Genomic DNA, 5,892 nt, shown 5'->3' on the forward strand with positions numbered 1-5,892 from the left:
AAAAGCCGGGCGCAGTGGCTCATGCCTGTAATCCCAACACTTTGGGAGGCCAAGGCGGGCGGATCATGAGGTCCGGAGATCCAGACCATCCTGGCTAACACAGTGAAACCCTGTCTCTACTAAAAATACAAAAAATTAGCTGGGCGTGGTGGCATGGGCCTGTAGTCCTGGCTACTCGGGAGGCTGAGGCAGGAGAATGGCATAAACCCTGGAGGCGGAGCTTGCAGTGGGCTGAGATGGCGCCACTGCACTCCAGCCTGGGCGACAGAGAGACTCCCTCTCAAAAAAAAAAAAAAAAAAAAAAATTGCCAGGCATAGTGGCTCACGCCTGTAATCCCAGCACTTTGGGAGGCTGAGGTGGGCAGACCACAAGGTCAGGAGATCGAGACCATCCTGGCCAACATCAACAAGATGAAACCCATCTTTACTAAATTTACAAAATATTAGCTGGGTATGGTGGCACGTGCCTATAGTCCCAGCTACTCGGGAGGCTGAGGCAGGAGAATCACTTGAACACGGGAGGCGGAGGTTGCAGTGAGCCAAGATCACACCACTGCACTTCAGCCTGGGGGACAGAGTGAGACTCCGTCTCGAAAAAAAAAAAAAGTATATTATAGCTGTTCCCTAATAAAAATCTAGCCCAGACTCTGCCACTGTGTGACCATAGGCAAGTTATTTCACCTCTCTGTCCCTCTGTGACTTGGGGTCTTCATCATTACAAAGTGGATGGACCAGACATAAGTTTTCTTTGTTTTTTTGTTTTTTTGTTTTTGAGACAGAGTTTCGCTCTTGTTGCCCAGGCTGGAGTGCAATAGTGTGATCTCGGCTTACCGCACCTTTCGCCTCTCAGGTTCAAGCGATTCTCCTCCCTCAGCCTCCTGAGTAGCTGGAATTACAGGGACGCATCACCACGCCCGGCTAATTTTGTATTTTTAGTAGAGATGGGGTTTCTCCATGTTGGTCAGGCTGGTCTCGAACTCCCGACCTCGGGTAATCCGCCCACCTCGGCCTCCCAAAGTGCTGGGATTACAGGCGTGAGCCATGATGCCCAGCCGGACCAGACATAAGTTCTAACCTCAATTTATGAATGGGCTTCAGATGTGCATAAATGCCTTAAGAAATTGAGTAGTATTGGTTGCATCCCAGAAGGGAACTGAGTAGCAGAGGGGTCAGTTGTACTCTATTCCCCTCTTTGCATCCTTTGTTTTTTTTGTTTGTTTGATGCAGGGTCTTGCTCTGTTGCCTAAGCTGGAGGGCAATGGCACAATCATTGCTCACTGCAACCTTGACCTCCCAGGCTCAAGCGATCATCCCGCCTCAGCCTCTCAAGCAGCTGGGACCAGAGGCATACACCACCATGCCCAGCTAATTTTTGGTTGTTGTTTGTCTATTTGTTTGTTTTGAGAAGGAGTCTTGCTCTGTCGCCCAGGCTGCAATGCGGTGGTGTGATCTCAGCTCGCTGCAACCTCCTCCTCCCAGGTTCAAGCAATTCTCCCTCCTCAGCCTCCTGAGTAGCTGGGATTACAGGCGTGTGCCACCACACCCGGCTGAGTTTTTCTATTTTTAGTAGAGACAGGATTTCAGCTTGTTGGCCAGACTGGTCTTAAACTCCTGACCTCAAATGATTTGCCTGCCTGGGCCTCCCAAAGTGCTGGGATTATGGGCATGGGCCACCGCACCCAGACTGCCTGGCTAATTTTTAAAATTTTTTTGTAGAGGAAGGGTCTCACTATCTTGCCCACACCGGTCTCGAACTCCTGGCCTAAAGCAATCCTCCTGCCTCAGCCTCCCAAAGTGCTAAGATTAAAGGCATGAGTCACCACTCCAGGCCTCATTCTTTGAATTTTGAACAAAAGGAATGTATTACCTTCTCAAAAACAAATACATAAAATGTATATTAAAAAGGAAAAAAAAAATGTATGCAAATCCTTGTGTATATGGGCACTGGTATATCTTGGGGAGGAGCCATAATTTTGTTAGATTTTCTAAGGTGTCTCTGACCCCAGAAAGGTTTAGAAAACATTTCACTAGATGACCTTAAGGAGTCATTCCCAAGCTGGGTGCGGTGGCTTATGCCTGTAATCCCAGCACTTTGGGAGGCTGAGGCAGGCGAATCATAAGGTCAGGAGTTCGAGACCAGCCTGGCCAACATGGTGAAACCCCATCTCTACTAAAAATACAAAAAATTAGCCAGGCGTAGTGGCGGGCGCCTGTAATCTCAGCTACTCGGGAGGCTGAGGCAGGAGAATAGCTTGAACCTGGGATGCGGAGGTTGCAGTGAGCCAAGATCACTCCACTGCACTCCAGCCTGGGCAACAGAACAAGACTCCATCTCAAAAAAATAAAAATAAAAATAAAAAAGTCATTCCCAGTGCAGTGGTGCTATCTACGCCCAGCTAATTTTTGTATTTTGTATTTTTAGTAGAGACAGGGTTTCACCATGTTGGCCAGGCTGGTCTTGACCTCAGGTGACCTGCCCACCTCAGCCTCCCAAAGTGCTGGGATTACAGGCGTGAGCCACCACGCCCAGCCCCAATTCCAACTTCCTGACTTGATGAAGTATTACAGAAAACAAAAGTGAATTTCAGTACTTATTACATCAGCCAGTCTGGGCTGGATGCAAGTGAAAACACACCTTGAATCTTGCATTGAGGACTTGACAGGGTGAGCCGCCTTCGATGGAGGACTATGGTGCTGCCTTCAGAGATCAAGTTCAAGAAATTACTTGCATTGGCCTATTCTCTCAAAGCTGTTGAATTGAGTCCTCATTGCCCCACCACTCTGCCCACTTAAACATGTCGTTTGGATTTGCTGCACAAATGATGCACATAAATATGAATTTTTAAATGTTGGCCACTTTGGCTCTGAGGGGAAAGAGAGTGAGAAGGATGGGAAATGAGGGTAGGAAGAAATGGAGGTAAAATGGAGATGAATGGAGCCTCGGCTCATCCAGAGGCCTGAGCTGAATCTCAAAAACCCACAAGAATCCTTACATGCCAGAGAGGGAAAGTGCTTCCTAGGCACCCAAACTGCAAAGCTTCAGGGAAAGGAGAATCCAGCTGAGGGATCAGAGCAAGGCTGGTTAAGGCAACCAGACTAGCAGCTGAATGGGTCTCAGCGAAGGAAAAGGTCACATGGTTAAAAAAGAAAAAAGAGAGAGAGTGAGAGCCTCCATTTAACAAGTGGCCCCTGGCTATGATAAACTTTAATTAACTGCACTATTATAATTCACTTCTAGCCTGGGTTCCACCCCAACCTGCTCTCTCCCTCCCACTCCCTCCCTCCTCTCCCCAACATCTCTAGTCAGGTTTCCTTAGTGAAACCAAACTGGCCTCCATGGCTGGATTCCTCATTATTACAGCTACTGCTTCTACTGTTAATAATAGCACCCAGCAACAAGAAGGAAAGAAACAATGCTGTTTTTAGTGCTTAATGACAGGCCCCTCTTTCCTACCTATGTGCACTAGTAATCAAGGGTCTTATAATCCTAAAAGTTCCTGAGCATAATACCATAGTGATGAAGAGACAGTTGTAGTTTGGCAGGAGCAGCTGTGCACAGAGACCGGTAACAGGGCCAACTCCCAGCTGGAGCCACCAGACAACTCATAAGGTCCACGCCCAGACAGGTGATCCACATGTCTAAATTCACATGCGCTGTGCAATGCCGTGGCTGCACCCAGCGCTCCTTCCTTCAATGATGGTTAAATTATACCCGTGACACTGTATTCTCAGGCTGTTCAGCTTTACCATTTTAAGAGTATGTGCCTTGGGAGTGGGAGTTGGGAGCATCTTAGAGGATCTTCCAGGCGAAACATGCTTGGTTTTTATTAATGAACTTATACGAAAAGCCAACCCAGACCTTTAAGTGAAATGTGTTGTTGGTAGCCAGGCGAGGATGGGTTTTGGAATTAACTCTTCCTACAGTCTGCTATGCATTATCACCCCCAAGTTAATTACCCCTGCGGATGAAAATAGGTTTCATGACTCATAAGCACCAATACAACACTTGGCAGCAGATGAAAATGCAAGGACACATTTGCAGGAAGCTGACATGAATATCTATTTATATGTGGGGAGATTCTTAAAGAGGTGAGACAGGCACCTCCCATGTACCAGGATTAAGAGGCTGCAGCAGATCCATCAATATTGCCACTTATCCACACCCACAAACACACACGCCAGTGCGCGTGCACACACACAGTCCTGGTTTCCACCACTTCAGTGATGGCAGTGGTAAAGCAGCAACAGAAACTAAAAGGGTGTTATTAACAAGTCCCGACACCAGCCCAGCCTCCACACCGGAGTTCTGGGCGAACCAGTGATTTGTTTCTCCCCAAACGTGCCTGCACCCATCCCCACCTCCCAGTGTTCCCACTCCTTTGATGGGAGTGATGTGGGGGCTCCAAGTTTCTTATAGTCCTTCACCCTTCAAGGGGACCATAAGGGCCCAGCTCGCCCCGCCCAGGAATGAGGTGTGGCCAGGAATCCATTTGACTGGATTGCCGGGTTTTGTTTTGCTTCCTCCCTCCTGTTTTCTGCTCTTCTATTTGCCTCCCAGGAAAGTACAAGGTTCAGATCAGGTTTATTTGCCTTCCCCTACCACTGGGAGGACTCCAGGCTGCTCTTAGCCCGCGGGGCTCTGCTCTAAAGGGCATTAGTCTTCTGTCCGCTTCCCCGCCTCTCTGCACCTCACAAACGCCGCCAAAAGCTGATTAGACGAATAATTGCATTGCTTCACCAGCCGGAAGGGATTTTTATTTGGTTTTGGAAGTAAATCTTTGCTTCAGGAACTAGGTTTGGGGTTTTTCCCCCTTCCTCATCCTCGGAAACCCTCTCTGATCAACTAAGTCTTCTGCCTTTAGAAGTAATTATTTAAAATAGAGGAAAGAAAACAAAGTGTAATGAATGAGGCGAAAACTGCTTTTCCAAGGCACCAGCCTGAAGCTACTGCGGACTCTCCAGGCTGAGTGTAAGCATTTGCTCCCAGCTCTGTGGCACTTTTGTTTTAAATATGCAAAGACGGATGTCTGTCATATCTAAGAAGCAAAGCATCCTAGCTTTTCTCCTAGACTTTTTCCCCCACTTGTCAAGTCACCAGCTGCATTGGGTGTCAGCCTATATTCACGGCCACAGGGCGAGGCACCAGAAAGCATTCCTGACAATGCCATTTGCAGCTGGGCCCACATCCGGGGGAAAATAGAGATGCTGAAGAGTAAACCGAAATCGCTTAGTCAGCAACTGTCGCCTCCCCAAGAGGTGAATGTAAATAGCCGGGTACCGAGGGGGAGGGGCAGCAAGGCAGCACAAGGCCTTTCCCACAGGCCAGCTCCCAGGGCTTTCAAAGGCACTAAGATTTTCCTTCTATACTGGAGATAGGGAGGGTGTCCCCTACCTCGGAGTTGTGTGGCCTTAGCCCTAGAAAGACAAACTTGCTGACTCGGCGCAGAGTTAATATCAATTGAATTTATTACAAGTTACTAAGCTCCAAGGCACATTACAGTGTTCTGTTAACTACAGAAATGTATAAAGGACAAACAGAGCAGATTCTCCATGTCTAGCATTTCGCTCTACTGTTCAAAAGCATCCGTGCATCAATAAAGCAAAAACAAAACAACACGTGTAGATCCAACACATTCAGGTCAGTAGAAACAAACCAAAACATTTTCCCCTCACAAACTTGCAACAAAAAACATCCCATCCCCCCCGACACCCCCTTACCATTTTGCAAACAAAACAGAAAAACAAAACAAAACAGAACAAAATAAAGTGAAGACTTCAACACTTGGGGCAGTTTAGAAGGAAGCTTTCACCATTTTATAGCATCTTTTTTTTCTTTTTTTTTCTTTTTTTAGGCAGCAACACTGGCCTTGGCAAAAAAAAAAAAAAAAAAAA

The sequence above is a fragment of the Rhinopithecus bieti genome, unplaced genomic scaffold (genome assembly GCF_001698545.2).
Source record: "Rhinopithecus bieti isolate Rb0 unplaced genomic scaffold, ASM169854v2 scaffold_11380, whole genome shotgun sequence".
In the NCBI taxonomy this organism is placed as follows: Eukaryota; Metazoa; Chordata; class Mammalia; order Primates; family Cercopithecidae; genus Rhinopithecus; species Rhinopithecus bieti.